Source organism: Grammomys surdaster, unplaced genomic scaffold, assembly GCF_004785775.1.
Source record: "Grammomys surdaster isolate TR1022 unplaced genomic scaffold, NIH_TR_1.0 167, whole genome shotgun sequence".
NCBI lineage: Eukaryota > Metazoa > Chordata > Mammalia > Rodentia > Muridae > Grammomys > Grammomys surdaster.
In genome coordinates this window covers 12,568,082-12,585,369 of record NW_021604615.1, presented here as the reverse complement: position 1 = coordinate 12,585,369, position 17,288 = coordinate 12,568,082, and the positions used below count along the sequence as shown (strand labels likewise).

Sequence of the window (17,288 nt, the reverse complement as noted above, 5' to 3'; positions counted from 1 at the left end):
TAAAGAAAGTGAGGAGAGCTGCCTTCATCTTTCAAGTCCTGTATTGGTCTATCTTGGACTTCAGAAAAAGGAAGAGTGAGGTGTGTTCTGTCGCCAGTAAGGAGGACGTATCCAAGACTGTCACTGAAGCAGTGGGGAAGGCTCACAGAGAGCAGGTGGTTTTCCCTAAGGCTTCAGGATCCATGCACAGAGCTCTGGAACCATCACACAGAGCTGAATTGGCTGCTAAGGAAGAGCCTGGTAGCTATGAAGCCAAGCAACCTTGGACTTGCCAAATGTCGCTTAATTGTCTTGAGACAGCTAGGTGTGACTGGCACCTGCAGAAGAAACTAGACTGAGCCACCAGACACCATGGAGCAGGCTGTCTTCTCTCCTGAATTTCCAATGCAGGGAAGAACGGGGCATTCAAATTGATTTTTATATATTTAATATGACTACAGTTAATGGCTTATAGATTTTTGTGGCATTAGATGCAGTTAGAGGTGTTGATTTTGAGCCATAATTTCAGGATACTTGGAAGAGTGCTTAGTTATTAATTTGGATCAGACTAAGAAATATCTCTGTAGGTTATTTTAGTTTCTCTATAGTCTTAATAGCCAGTGCTCACTGAAGTCCTAAGCTTTGTGCTTTACTTAACAATGACATCTTGTGTTATTTGCAGAAGGGATGTTAGAAACCATTTCATTCCTGCTTTGGAAATGTCCCTGTTCTCTGGTCATGTGACCCAGTATCTGTTTAAGACAGCGTGTTTACATTAGAAGGGCTTGTTAGTATGAGATGATTGTACTTTCTGTCTATACCACACCAGCTTGTAACTCTCTCCCTTTGTTTGGGATAACTGACTCTGGATCTACAAGCACAGACTCCAGTGTTCCAGCATCTCTGCAGACGAACTTTAGAGGAAAGAGAGGTTTGAGATTCTGTCAACTGAGGCAGGCAAGCGGATCTTAGAGTGCTGCTTTTTACTTAGGAAAACTCCAAAGAAAGCTCAAGAAGAGAGATGCATTTTTAATCCAAATTGTCTAAAACTGAAAATACAGGATGAGGAATAGTGTTTCACACTGTAAAGTAAAATGTTATATATCTAGATATTGTCTGGATATGGAAGAAAACCAAAATTAAAAAAAAATGTATATACTGGCTAGGATAGGATTATGTTTGCCACTTAAGACTGAATAGTGTTCAAGTCAGAGCCTTGCTGAGGATCAAGGGATGAACTGAGGTATTAGGAAATACATGAAAGGACCCTTTGCTTATAGTTCTGCAAAGTACAGACATGCACCTGCACACAAGTGCATGCAAACGTATGCATTCATACAGGTACAGACACGACCATGGCTGTAACACAGGCTCATCATGCATTGCTTAGATTGCAAGGGGCATCTGTCTTCCTGGAACGTTTCTTTGTTTCTTTCCACTTATCACCCAGGTTTCTCACAATGTCACTGTGGAATAGTACTCAGTATTGCAGCTTGAAGTTAGTGTGATTTCACAGAATTCTGTGTACTTCTGTGTCTGGATAAAGATGTTGTAAGCATCTTTGCTTTATATATGCTTCCAGGGGCTCTGAGCACACAGTAGAGGCTTTCTGTTTGTAACTCCTGAGGTAGAGTGAGTAAACGAGTTTGTGTGTGTGTGTGTGTGTGTGTGTACATACACATCAATATAGAGTAAGTCTTGTAAAAATGTGTCCTTTGTTGTTTTATAACACAATTCGTAGGGAGCAACATGCATAAACATTAGAATAAAATTCCAATGATTTCAGTACCTCTATATACCTTCATGTAATCACTTCAGACTGGATTTAAGATGTCCACTTAGGCAAGTTTCCTGGCTTTTTAATATATTATTATTATTATTTATTATTATTATTATCATTGTTATTATTACAGCAAACACTATGTTTTAAGATTAGGCCTTTCTTTACTTGCAGCTGCTTGTTGTCTTTAATCCTTCACTCTGGTACCCATGCCCTCTTTTCTTTATGCTTTATAATGTCTGGGGAAGCCACAATAGGCATGTAAAAGCCATCTGAGGCTCCAGTTTTAATTACAGTCATTCCACATTTTATAAAATCAAGCCATTTCAAGAATATATTGCTACATTTTAAAAACTTATCATGGCTACAATTTAAAATTTAAAAAACTTTTAAAATATAACTTTACTTCGAATTCACAAATATTAATTGGACCTCTTCGTGGATATAGCCTGGTGATCTGTAACGACGACACAGAGCTTTCTATAACAACCACTATTTAATTTCAGCACACAGGCTTTATCTTAAGAGCAAAGCTGGTTCTTGCTAGTAATCACTTTGCATGCTGACCTCACATGGCCCCCAACTTACTCTCTGTAAGGGAGTCATTTGGTTATTAGTTACATATATTCATTTTATATCTTAGAAATTTTCATAAATGAACTCATTTCTATAAAACCTTTCTATTCATATTATTTCACGCAGCCACAGTGTTTTAAAGGCTCACCATGTTGTAATATTTATTGTTTATAGTTAAATAGTATTTCCTTGTACAGATAGGTGGTTCATTTTCTTGCCAGTGATGGGTTATTTCTATCTTTTTATTACTACTATGAAAAATTCTCCGGTGGACATTTGTGCTCAAAGTTATTTGTGGATATATAATTCTGGTTCTTTGTTTTCTGTATCTAGGAGTGGAATTGCTAGATAATACGGCAATTTTCTAGGAGTAATTGTCAAATTGATTTCCAAAAGAGTTATAAGCCTCCACTCTCCAGGTAGATGGTGGGAGACTTTCCTCATCCTCTATCTTTCATCACTCTGGTTAAATACGCCTCCTTTTTTTCTAATAACCATCAGAGTGGGCATGCAGTAAAAGGTCACTGCATTCTCCATTTACATTTTTGGAATGACAAGTGATGCTGAATATATTTTCATGCTTGCCCCATTGATAATTCTCACTAGAATTGTCTGTTTAGAATCTTTCTGTATTTTTCTTCTGTGATTGAGTTATACAAATTTGAAATATATGTTTAAGCAAACACCTGCAAATTACATGTGTATGTTAATAAATGCAATTTGTATGTATGTATATATGTATGCATGCATGTATGTATCTACACACATATACACAAATAACAGTTCCTTAGTAAAACATCTGTATCAGGAAGTAGGATTTCCTGATAATTTTCTGAAATGTCTTATTCTCTTTTTACCTTCTTGATTATAGGCTCTTCAGAGTAAGTGTGTTTGTAGTTGATGTTCAATTTATCTATGTTTTCTTTTGTTAATGGTGCTTTTAATGTCTTATTCTTGAAGCCATTATCTGATACAAGGTTATTGGAGCTATGTGCTTTCATTTTAATCTATTTTGTAGCTCTTGTTCTTAGATTTAATTATTTATTCTGTTCTAAGTAAATTCTCTTCTATGATGAGTGGCAAAGCCTCACTCCCCCCACTTATCTGGGTAGATATCTGCTTATCTCGTGCCATTTGAAGAAATAGTGATATCTCCAACTGAAATATCATATTGCTCCTTTTGGAAATCAGCCATGACTTTAAGGCTTTTCAGTTACTTAGTTATTAGTTACACATATGTTCATAATTTTATTTCTCTTCACTGATTTGCTGAATTGCTGTGTTGTAATAAAGTGATACTCATATCCTTGGTTTATTATTAATGATGTCAGATGTCAGTGCAGCCATGGCGGTTGTCATATGGCTATTGGTTTTGTGTAATTTTGTCTATGTGTAAGCCATGTGTGTGGATAGCATGTATCTACAGGTACATGTGTACAGGTGCACTTGTGTGTACACGACAGAGGTCAATGTCACATGTTTTCATTAATCTTCTTTTGAGATAGAGTCTCTCATTAAATTCAGTGCTCACCAACTGGCTAAACTGTTTGGCCTGTGAACTCTGGGATACTGTTGTCTCTTCCTTCCTGGTACTAACAAACCACCCACCATGCCTGGCATTCTACAGGGGCATTGGGATGTGAACTCATGCCCTCATGCTTGTGAGGCAGGCACTGTACCAATGGAGCCATGTTTCTAGCCGTACTGAGTGCAGTTTTGAACTTTTGACTTTCTAAACAGCATCTGCCTTTAAATCTAAATTGCGACTCTTTTGCAAACAGCTAGTTGGGTTACATATTCATGAATCAGTTTGACGATTCCTGTTCTTTTGGCTTAATTTATTTATAGTATGTCATTAATGATAAAGCAAGATTGACATCTACATATTTTTAACTTTGTGGCCTGTACCTCATAAACCTGTTTTATTCTATGATATTCTCCACTGTCATATTCACTTGTGCGGTCTCAATCTTCTTGTCCCTTTTAGGCTATATTATTTAATGTGCAGTCTCAATCTTCTTGTCCCTTTTAGGCTATATTATTTCTTGAGTAAGATCCATTTCTGTTGGGTTTATAGTTATCATGTTTGTTTATAATAATCTCTATCAAATTAATTCTAGCTTCAGTTAAATATTATACAAAACTTTTCTGTAGACGGCTCCATCTTTTTCCTCCCTTGCTTGTGCTATCATGGGTTTTACATCTTAATTAAATAATCAAAAACCCCACTTAGTGAGTATTATTTTGCATAACTATTTTTTTAAAACCAGAGGACACAAATGCATTAGACAGGAAAACACATTCATACGTTCCTTTACATTCGTGTATTGAACTCTTCAGTGGGAGTTATCGTAACCGCTTTTGATAGTGTGCCCTCACTGTAGAAATGATGGGTTTCCCCACGTCATTTGGAGACTCATGGGAGCTTTTATTCTCTCCATGTGGTTTCTTAGTCTTTCTCAGAGAATGCCATCTGCATACACTAGAAGCTGTCCGTTCCTATCGTGAAACAGCATATGAGCTTCCAGTGTGGGCTGCCCCTGACATGTTTAATCAGCGCACATCCACTATACTCCTGCTGCAATTCATTGCTGACCAACTGCGTGTTGTTCATGTCCATGGTCACATGCATGCCTACTGCATGCAGTTTGCTATGTTTCCAGAGGCAAAGTTGCTTGATAGACATGCACTAATAGTTCGAAATGGGACTTGTAAACAGGGCATGTGGTAGAGATGCCATTTTATCATATAATCATGTTTTAAGTAGCAATGGAAAGATAAAAGTGACTTTTAAAATTACATTCAGTTAGAGTGAGGACTGAAGGAGCTGAAAGGGTTTGTGGCACCATGAGGAGAGCAACAATACCAACCAACCACAGCTCCCAGGGTCTAAACCACCAGCCTGGGAGCACTTAGGGAGGGATCCAGGGCTTCAGCTGAATATGTAAGAGTAGAGGGCCCTGCCGGGCACAGGTGGAAGATGAAATCCTTGACCTCATGAAGGCTGGACGCCCCAGGGGGTGGGAATTTTGAGGGTGGGGAAGTGGGAGTGGGGAGGGTAGGTAGGGGTTACATCCACAGAGAAGAAGGAGGAGGGGTAAGGGGATGGGGGGTTCCCGGGTGGGTGGGGGATGGGGAAAGGGGATAACATATGAAATGTAAATAAAATATCTAATAAAACAAAAAAATTACATTCATTAGTGTGAGTGTGTGTGTGTGTGTGTATGTATGTGTGTGTTTATGCATGTGTGCACACATTTGTTTGTCAGCTCATGCCATCGTGAACATGTGAAGGTCAGCAGACAACTTGCAAGAGTTCTTCTTCTTCGTCTTCCATGTTAGTTCTCAGAATCAAAGTTACATGAGTAGGTTTGGCAAGTGCTGTCCCATTATGCTTGTCCTAGTTGGAGAATTATAACTGTCAAGAAAAATATGTATTTTGTAGCAATGAAAAATCTTTTACAGTTAATTGGTTGTAGGTGTTTCATCTGCATTTATGTCTGTGCACTGTATGCATGTCTATTGCTCACAGAGGCTGGAAGATCAAGTCACATCCCTTGAGACTTAAGTTTCAGATGTTTGTGAGATACCATATGGATAGTGGAAATCAAATCCTGTCCTCTCTAAGAACAGCCAGTGTTCTTTACCATCAAGCCATCTCTTAGCAATTCTTTTAAAATTTAGAAATGTGCTTTTCTTTCTTCGTATCTGAAGGTTAATTTTACTAAGTGTAGTATTCTTGGTTACCAGTCTACTTGTCCCCTGGCACTAGAATATGTCATTGCACCACATCCCAATAAGAAATGGCTGCTCATCTTTTGACAGTCACTTGTGCAGAATGAGTCTTCTCCACAGCTCTTTTCCCCAAAGGTTTCTTAGTCTTTGTTTCCCAGCAGTTTGTTTCTTACATATGTGAGTGTTAATATCTTCAATATTTGGATGTGTCGATAAATGTTTATTACACATGATTTATGGGCATGTAGGTATTATTTTGTGAAGCATTTATTTTGTCCCCTTCATGTCTTACATTTTCTAGGGGGGACAGTGAGGAATGTGTTGGTTTACCTGACATGCATGCTCCACAGTTCTCAGAGACAATGGACAATGTTCCTTGTCATTTTTTGGTTCTGGTCCACAGATTGGCCAATCTCAATTACCTTATCTCCGTGTTCCTGGATTCTTCTGCCTGCCAAAATCTGATTGTAGATCCTCTGAAGAATTTTTCATTCTGGTTATTGTGATTTTCTTTATTTCTTGATTTCTTTTTCATAACACTCCTGTCAGCTCAGCTTGGGCCACTGATAGTTTGTGATGATGCTTTTTAAATTAAAAACAAAATGAACAACAACAAAAAAGGCTGCCCCTTAGAGGCATTGTAAGTGTGGCTGATGTGTCTTAATGCATCAGTATGTGGCAGAGAAGAGAGAGGTTATGTCTGACCTATGAACATCTGAATAGTTAGTAGACTAACATTCCCCCTATTACCCCCTCCCCCCAAAAAAGCAAGCCTGAGACAACTACCAGTCCATGGCCAGGGTGCCTGGACAGGGAACTAACTGGAGATGACCACTATGCCATTACTCACCATATGAAGGCCTGATTGGGCTCCTAGAAGACAGAGCAAGCTAGAGACTAGAAGAATCCCTGCTGGGACCACAGGCCCTGGGTAGAGTGAGACTAAGACAGATGACTCTTTCATGGGGCCACTTGGGTGGGTTTAGGTGAGGAGCCAGTCAGAGATGACCACCAGACCGTGCCAAAGATAACCCCTGCACAGTGCAATAATGCACAAGTGAGGCATAGCACTCCTGATACCACTCTGGAGACGAACCCAGACACTCAGAGACACTGGGTGCCACTAAAATGAGCAAGTAAGTGGTAGAGAAATGGAAGAGAAAGAGAAACAGAAGGATGTGGGCACAATGAAGAGAGGCAGAGCTGGAGACTCTGGGGTAATGAGGAACAGCCTGATATGAGTAGCCTGGGGACCATATCTGGATCCCTAGGTCCATGACTGACCCTGGTGGCAGGGGCTTGGGTGAGATGGCCTGGAGGGTACAAGTATTGGCCAGATGGTCCTGTCACTTGTCTCCTGTGAGGTGGCATCAGGAAGGATCCCCTTCCCTCTATTTTGCCCTTAACACAGGCAGTGGGCTGGAGTGCTACCCTCAAGGGTCTAGGAGAGCAGGAGAGCTGTCCCTACCCCTCATCTACTGCAGCACTTGGGAGAGCAGGACCTGTACCTCACCTGGGCAGCACAATAAAGCTGATGGCGGGGTCGTGGGTGAGTAGTCTGGAGGGCATGAGCGTGGGAGAGTTAATGGGCTGGCCAACTCAGATACCTCTCAGATACAGACCCAGGGCTTTGAGTTGGCCCACCTTAATACCCCCATCAATGAACTGCTAGAGGAGTCCATAAAGAAGCCAGTCCTACTGGATCTTAAACAGCATGACACAAGGCAACAACAGGATATCTCAGAGGAACCTCAGTGAGGTTCCAATATTGATATAGTAACAGAAGCCAACCCAATGAGCCACTGCAATGAACATTAGCAAGCAAAGAAGTGTGCACAAAAGGGTGTACTCTGGGCCACCCTGTGACACACTACAGCTTCCACAGTGAGATTTTTTTCTCTGTTTCTATTGGCAGAGAAGTTGTAAGGGTGGAGAGCAGGTATGAAGGGAAAGGGAGGTAAGTGGGTTTGAGGTACATGATGTGTAATTCACAAAGAACCAATGAAAAGTTAGAAAGCAACAAAAATTGTTTTTAGTAAGAATTAGTTTTTTGAGTATGTTTTGGTCCCCTCCTGCCTCGTATGGTGTGTGTGTGTGCGTGTGCGTGTGAGACAATGAGATCTTTCCTTGATCATGAAGCTCACAGAGTAGAGTACATTGACAGGGCACCCTACTCCTGTCTGCACCCTTCTCCACAGAGCTGGGGTTATAAGTGGACTACCGTGCCTGGCTTTTCATATGGGTGCTAGAGTTTGAACTCAGGTCTTATACTCTTGTGGCAAGCACCTTACCAACTGGGCTGTCTCCTCAGCCCTGTATGGTTAGGTTGAAGGGTTTTTGTCCATTACAGGACAAATCATAATTCTGAGCTGATGGTGTTTGCTATTCTGATCTGCTACAGTTAAAGTCCTGTCAGTGTCCAAAAATTATCGGACTCGAACAATGACTCAATGTTTCCGGTAGATTTGCTAATTATTTTGTCTGAATAAATGCTAAGTGGAGGGAACAGCATTTCGAATGTGTACCAGTTACAAGTTGCTCAGTAAGTCTTTTGTAACTGTATCATAAAGCTCTGGCAGCTTAGGTGCTGTTTTTCTTTTCGATTTATTTATCTTATGTATGTGAGTACACTTTCGCTATCTTCAGACACACCAAAAGAGGGCATTGGATCCTATTGCAGATGGTTGTGAGCCACCGTGTGGTGCTGGGAATTGAACTCAGGACCTCTGGAAGAGCAGTCAGTGCTCTTAACTACTGAGCCATCTCTCCAGCCCAAATGCTGTTTTTATTGCCTAGGTAGTTTGTTGTCTTCTCATCCAGTTGTTCTGTATAAATATCAATTTTTTTGAGTTCTTTCTTTTTTGTCCTCACACGATTTGGGCCAGCTGCATTGCCCCACGTTTGAGCAAACACTGTTGGGCTTCTCTCTAAGCCTGAAAGCAAAGGCTCGTTTCTCAGATGTGACCTGAAAAAACACAAGAGTGCATGTAAATTTTGAGGAGTGGCTGAGCAATCCTGCTGGCATCTCCTTGGTTTAATTCCAAGCTCCACGTCCTTTTATCATGCCGTCTAACCTCTTTCCTGTACAGTTACAACAGAAGCAAATGTCTCTTGTAGTTTTCAGGTCTTAGTGCCAACGCGATCCTCAAAAGTCACATGGTAGTGTGATTTAGTTTCAGAAAATGTCTTCCTTCTTTTCAGTCTCAGGTATAGTCACTTTACCGTCTCGTCCTAGCATGCGGTGTGAACTTTTTACAGGTCTCGTTCTTTCTACTCTGTTGGAAAATACACAAAATCTATTCCGACATTTCATTTTCATGTGTTGACATCCAGATGCCTTTCCCTGAGTCTATCCTCTTAATGCATGTGCCTTTTTATTAACCTTCTTAGGGCTTATGAATCTCCGAAGCTGAAGTAATGTTAACTCTCATGAGATTTTTTTTTTTAAGAGAATGAATGAGATAAGGGATTTAAAAGTGCACTTGATAGGGTGAAGTTCTGTCTCCTCTTATTTTCAATAGAATTTGAAAAATTGAAATCATGCTTATCATTTTCAATCATATTTAATAGCATGTCATTTTATACCTGTCTCCTCAGAGATGTCAGTTGCCTCCGTCTCAGAGTGGATTCTCCTTGTGTTAATCTCCTACAGCTCTCTGCTGGATGTCATACCGGGGATGCTGACTTATTTTGTAGCTACTCAGTAATCTTAATTATTTACTCACAATCAGGAAGTAATTTGAGACCAAGCCACCAGTGTCCAGTGTTGGCTGCCTACTAGTGTTGTCCCCTATTAGCTCTACAGTAGACAAGTAAGTTGCACCTTTGTAGATTTAACTTCTCGAGGTCATAGATCTCTTGGTAGTCCTTTTATGAGATTTTTTTCTATTTGTTCAAGAGAAAGCATGATTATTTTACAGTTCTTTAAAAGAATAGTCACCTTAAAATGAAGGCAAGGATTAGTCTACAGCCCAGAGTATCCTAGCTCAGCCATTGAGCTTTCCACAATTTTATTTATTTATTTTTTTTGGCCAAGAACAAAAATCACAAAATTTCGAAAGCAGTCTTTTCATATTCCAGGAGAATAATTCTTTGATAATTTTCTCATAGATAAACAACCCACAATAACTATATAAACATTAGATATTTACATAACCTCTCCTAGTTTTAAAAATACTTTCATATGTTTTATCATTTGGACACATGAAATAACTTTGTCCGTTCTGGGAACTTGACAAAGTTTTTTTTTTTTAATTGAATTTTCTTAAGTATGAGCATTATTGTTGGGGAAAGTTTTAGTTACATGATTCAAATGTTCCATAAATTTTAGCATCATATGAACATTTTAGTTTAATGAGTTATAATCATCTTTCTGTATGTGTTTATTGCAAATGAAACATTTTGTAGATATTCAGGTCTGTTTTTGTGTGTTAGGCTATCAAACTCAGTCACACATGATGTCTCTTTATTACTTTTAATTATGTTAAGCTCCTTAATGTGGGTTATACTCTGCTGACACAGTTTTAGTGCACACTGCAATATCAACCATGGGCAGAATTGTGCTATACAGAGGATCTCTAGAAGTGTGTGTGGTATACAATGGCCACTTTCTCTTTGTTCAACCGCAGCTTCTCTTTCCTCTGCCCGGATACCTGTCATAAGTAGTTTACTCTACTCCCATGACTCTGTTGATTTTAGACAAGCAGAGTTCCAAAGTCTTTGTGGGCCAGCCACAGTCTGTGACTGTTTTAATTCACTTTGCATCCTATCCACAGGATTCATCCATGTTCAGTGAGATGAAATCTGGGTTCCAAGAGATGTGTGCATTGACATGCCCATTACATTGCAACTGCCAACTTAAGCATCTATTTGCAGACAACATGGATAAGGAAAATGTGCTATTTACATACAGTGGAGTTTCTCAGGCTCAAAAGCAGAAACATTCCAGATTTTTCCATACATTCATGGATTTCCTATAGTTACGTATATATATGCTTTTGTCCTTAAAATATTTTAAGACAGTTTACATGAATACATATGGTATAACATATGTCAGGAGAGATTGGCAAAGTAGATCATTGCATGTAAAAAGAATTCACAGTGCCTCCTATGGTAGAATAATATTCTTTTGTATGTGTATGTCACATTTGCCTACTCATTGATGGCTGTTTAGGAGATCTGTGCAAGACAAGTATAGCAGCTTCTTTTAATATTGGATTCAGTGGCTGGCTATGCCCTTTCCTAATGACCCAATCACACAGAATCAGCAACACCACAACTTAAAGGTTGTGCCCTTCATCATTACCACTTGGATATACCTTCTACAATAAGTCACCCTCATGAACTTGAATCCTTTATTCTATATACTGAATATGTATTCAAGTCAAACAAAACAAAACAACCGAATAAACAAAATCCCAGGAAAGTTCCATGATGAATGCAAAATAATTTTCTGTTTACGTGTTTCCCATTCAATTGACAAATCAAATCAGATGTTTCTTCTTCATCTGTTATCTGGTCTTGGAGACACTCTGGCGTGTTTTCTTTTTATTATTTATCATCTTTAGTTTAAGATCATTCCAGAGTTGCTTGTGATAGTTGTATTCTATTGTGAGAGACTTAGAATGTTTCAGTCTAGTCCTACTAGAATGCTTTGGAAAAAAAAAAGACGCTCATCTCCTGATACTACAACAGGGCTAGAGTGGACATTACTCTACATTGATCATTTCCCACTGTCATATTAGGCACTCTTGTGTTGCTTTGATGAAACACCACACCCAGAAGTGACTTATGGAAGAGTTTCTCTTGACTTAGAGTTCAGAGAAATAAGAGTGCATCATAGCATGGGGGGCATGGCAGAAAAGGCAAGAACTTGAGAGATAATATCTCCAACCACACCTATAGCCAGGAAGTAGAGAGTGTGTATGAGTGAGGGCAAGAGCAAGAGCGAGGGAGAGAGCATAGGAGGTGAAGGAGAAGAAGGAGGAGAATGAGAATAAAAATGAGAATGAGAACAAGAACCGTAAGTGAGGCATGGCTCTGACCTTTTCCAACCTACCTGCAGGGATGCATTTCTTCCAGCAAAGGTCTATGGCTCCATGCATTCAGGTCCCACATCCTCCCCAAGTTTCTCCCAATGTCCTATATCTAGAACCAATGACTTTCACTATCTAGTTGGTAGAAGAACAATGCCAAGAACCTATGTTTTTTGTAGTGGTGGTGGGGCACCTCTCTGTCTCAAGGTGAAGTATCTGGTCCCTGGCCCTCAGATTTAATAAGCTGCATCTTCTGGGAGATGCACTGTCTACCTGTGGAGGCTACTTTTATCCAAACTTCTTTAAAAATATTGTTCTAGTTTGCTTACAAACCAGTAGACTTCTTAAGGCTTCTTCATAATCCTTCATTTTGTTTATCTAATCTCTTACCTTCTCATCTTGAGCTGGTTCCCTTTCTCTGAAAGAAATAGATTTATATATCAGAGAAATATATGAAAGCTAAAAGAAGCAGTCAAGAGCACAGAGAGTTCTTTCTGAACCAAAGCTTTCCAGCAATGCCATTCTTTGCTTACTATTTTAGTAAATTGATGACTGTAAAAATAAAAGAAGGTCAGGTCTTGTGCACATACTTGTCCTCCGGTAGGAGGGCAGAGTGCTTCCCCTGCCGCAGAGTGCTCCCCCTGCCACAGAGTGCTCTCCCTGCCGAGGTGCTGGAGAGTCCTGCAATTATACACATGCTACTTTTACCCACATCCACGAAGAAGCAGAATATCGGTGAGGTGATGATGTCCTTTTTCGGTGGCAATCTGCTCTGAGGTGTTAAGTAATTCCCACTCTCACATGCTGCCTGGCATTTGCATGGAATGTAATTTTTCTCCTTGGGAGGCTAATTCCTCCCTTGAGAATAATTTCAGTAATCTCTTTGAGCTCTCCAGAGAAGACCAGCATGAGCTCCTGACGATTCAATATGTGCTTTGGACTTCCAAGTCTCATCTGGGATGCGGGAGCTTTCTCTGGCACAGAAAAGAGGAAGAGATTCAACAGGGCTGCCAGTTGGCCAGCCCAGCTCCGAATCATTATCACCCAACCTGGAGGAAAACGACAAATCTGCTTTGGAAGTAAAAGGCAAATCTGTTTTCCTAAAACTCTACTGCATGGACTTGTTGTTGCTCCAAACCGTATGCACACCTCACTGCAGCTGGAATATTAATTGGCTATGCTAGTTCTGTGGCAGCTGAGGAAAGTTCTGTCCTTTTAGCAGCAGCTCCACCTACCCCAAGTCTACTATAGATCTGCTGGTTTTGTCATTGTACCAAACAGTTGCACGATGAGCTTTTCATTTACCAGGAGGTCTCCCTTCAGGGGCCACTGGGGAAGCCAGGGAAAATGACCTGGCTGCAGGGACATGGTTTTAAACCAAAGTTGAGCAAAACTGCACTCAAGCCATAGGGAAGGGTGTCTTTACAGAGGTGGATGAAGGCGGGACTTAGCCTATTCACTTGAAGATCTCATGGGAGCTAATTACTAGTAGAGAAGATATTATAGCGGGTGCCACCTTCTGCCTGGCAGTGGAAGGCAAGGCAAAGCCCAAATGCATTTAATTGCCTCATTTTCATCTTGCTTGAGCATGTGTACAGGGCTTGTTTTCTTGAAATCAATTGGATGTCAAGCCTTAGCATTCCTAGTGAAGCATAGGCAGCCAGAGAGTTGGGGGCAACTATGGATGCTGGCATAGCCCTCAGGTTGGCTGTGCTTTGCCATTCTGGATTGGCTGGGAAATCCCTGTGAAGGAAACAGGGAATTTGTCTTCAAGGTCTAATCTCCGTGCTTGTCCCAAGGGCTTCAGGAGTTCATTTTTCCCACAAGACCCCAGATCCTCTGATCCTGTATCTGCCAAGACCTCTTTAAGATTCCCAAGTTTTTTCAATAGAAGTTTCCTTGGCTTCTTGTGGGTTTTGCCTCATCAGCATTTAAATTCAGCCCAAAGGTGAGTTGGTCAGTGCAGTGGGCTAGCCTTCTACCTCCTGCTTCCAATGCAAAAATCCTGTGGTCATTTGTCCCCAGCATTGGAACAACCCAATCAGGAGGTGTTTTTGAAAATCTTTTGCATTGTAGGGTCAGAGAAAGTGTAAGCACTGTGCGTCATTGAACTGATCTTGTTTTGATTAGCACTTGTCAAGAAATTTATTTTTAAAACTTGACACTTTCATTAATGCTCAAATATTTTTACAGATGTATTGTATGACCACTAAAATATTTTTTAAGATTTATTTTTATTTTCAACTATGTGCCTGTGTACCTTAAAGGTTTGAGTTAATTTCTTGTCTTTCTTAGTTGATTGCTTGCTTTCACTGAAATGCATCGACTTTTCTTTCTTTTTTGATCTCTAAGAAGTAGATTTTTGTCTTTATAATTTGAAATAGATTTTACTTGCTTTTAAAAGATGTCTATAATTTGATCTATAATAGAGGAATAAAATTCGGGTTTGTTATTAAAACAAATTGTGCAAGCCAGCTTTGATGGGGTTGGAGAGAACAGTTTGTCGTTTGCAAAAAGTAACTCAGCAATTTTACATCACAGTTATAGAAAACAGAGTTTAAGAGTTCAGAAATGTGGGTGAGAAAGGGATTGTGAAGGGACTTCACTGTGGAAGTTAGATGATGTCTTAGTTTGGGTTTCATTGCTGTGAAGAGACTCCATGACCATGGCAACTCTTATAAAGGACAACTTTTAATTTGAGCTTGCTTCAAGGTACAGAGGTTCAGTGTGTTATCATAGTAAAAGCATGGAAGCCTCTAGGCAGGCATGGCACTGGAGTTACTGAGAGTTCTACCTTTTGTTCTGAAGGGCCTAGGCGAAGACTGCTGTCTATGCAGGCAGCTAGGAAGAGGGTATTAAAGCCCAAGCCCACAGTGACATACTTCCACATAGTGTCACTCTCTGGACCAAGCATAGTCAAACCACCAAAGATGGGGTTATCTTGGCCCTGTTAGTAAGACTTTGGAATAGAATCAGAAGTACCTGAATGGGCCTTTAAAACTCTTCTCAATCTCTTCTGTTTGGAGAATGGATAAACAGCTCATTGATACATGAAGGAAAAATTAGTTGTAATATTATAAAGACTAATAAAAGAAGCAATTACTGAGCTATAAACAACAAAGCAGAGAGAGTGTAACAGAATAAGGAATGAGCCTAGGACTCCCCATGGCTGTGGAGTCTCCAGTTGCCAGAGTGACATCCAGATTGCTCGGCAGTGGTGGTGCCTTGCTGGAACAGTTATTGAACATCCTTTCTTTGGTGCTGTAAATTATAAAAATGAGCATATTCACTACAATTATTTTTCTCATGAAATTGTAATTAAGTAAGTCATTAGAAAAAAATTCTTACAGTAGTATCTGGCATGTGGCAAATATTCAACAGCTACAGCTAGATTTCACAAGAGTGGATGCTGAATATCTTCTAAGTTAGCAGAACCCTAGACTCCAAGATGTAATTTTAGACCAGTTGACTCTTTTTTTAAATTAAGAACAGTCCTTTTAGAAATAGAAACAGAAACTCTGGCTGACATAGGATGGGTTTTGATTATTCAGAAGTCAAGCTTTTATCACTGTGGCGTTATTAGATTGTAATAATCTCCCTGGAAGCATCTAAGAAATCTGAAGTGCTAGCTATAGCTCTTGTATGGCGTCAAGGAATGATGCAGAGATGATGTCATCCCTGCGTTAGCAAGCATAATAGCAAACTTGCTGGGTCGACATTGAAGCTAAATTGGTGAGCTCCAGGATCATTGTCTCCAAAATAAGGAAGACACCTGACAGTGATGTCCTGCTTCCACATGCACCTTTACATGTGTACATACATACCAGAACATACATGTGCACACATGGAATACATGAACCTGTATATACATACACAGAAAGACACAGACACAAACAGCAGAGAGACAAATTATAGCAAAGGCAGCTTTATCTAACAAAAGTATAAAGTGGCAAAAGTAAATTATGAGCAACACTTAGTAGATGGTGGTGGTTCTGATGCCTGGATTATTTCAAAGGGCAAAACGTTTGTTATACTAAGCCATGTGATAAATTTAATAAGAAAAGTCTTATGTGCAAAGAAAGCTTCCTGTTTCTACTTTTCCAGAACTCTAGACTCTATCCAACTTTCCTTTTTCTTTTCCTCTTTGACTGGACATCCTGGATCATTTTTGAGACACTGGTGAGAGATAGACTTCTCCCTGCAAAGATTCACATATGCAGAATCCTGACTTGGAATCCAGAATGGGGTTCATCTTCAGAAACCCTTCTACACATCTCCAAGGCCTTCTCTGCATCTCAAATGACAGCTCTTGATCTTCCAGCAGGTGCTAAGTTTGTCCTTTGCATAGGTTCACCCCTTGGATCTGGTTTCTGGGCTGTCTTCCAAGCTTCTGTAGTATTCCCTGGCCTTTAGCCAACACCATCCACACTGTCATGCACATTTCCTTATCAGAACAGGCAATAAACAAATGCCAAAGCACCAGGCAGAGCAAAAGCCCCCTTTACTTCATTTTCATATGATCTTTCAGTGTCCTCGGGAAACAAATCTGTTTCTAAGAGCTGTTCGGAGCCCTGGTGAAGGGACACACAGAAAGCAACCCATACTTTGGCCCTTGTGCTCAGACTTTACATCCTGAGCCTATGGGGATGACGGCAGTAGAGAGTCTTGCTGCTCGCCAAGGTTTGGATTAGTTAACCCACCAAGGAGGCATCACTCATACCCTGCTTCCCACAGGCAGCACACCAAGCAAAGCAGCTTAATTTTTAGATCTTTGATAAAGTCCAAGTAAGAGATTAGTCTCACAGGACACCAAGATTAAGACCCTGATGATCCCAAGCTGGGCGGGTTATGGGAATGAGATTTATTGGGCATGAAGTGAAGTCTGGACTTCATGGTTCTCAGGAACTCTGTGAGGTTGAGATAGTTATTTCCAATTTCAGAAGGGAGTCTATTAATACAGCTGGGTTTAATTTAGAACATACAGTGTCACCACACACAAGGGTAGCTTTGGTTTGTTATTCTAGATGCTGCAGCTTAGGTGCCCCATGAGGCATGACTGCCATAGCAGGGAGTATTCTGAGCTAACTCTTCAGTGTCCGCAGGATTCAGGTAGAAATGAAACCCAGAATGACTGTTCACAGGGCTTCAGATAGCAGCAAAGGCCCTGCTGAAATTTAGACTAC

The 17,288-nt window shown here is 40.3% G+C and overlaps 1 pseudogene; it reads left to right on the top strand.

Annotated features, from left to right (window-relative positions):
• Window positions 1–6,691: 6,691 nt before the first annotated feature.
• LOC114620317 lies at window positions 6,692–6,809 on the top strand (annotated as a pseudogene).
• The last annotated feature ends 10,479 nt before the right edge of the window (window positions 6,810–17,288 follow it).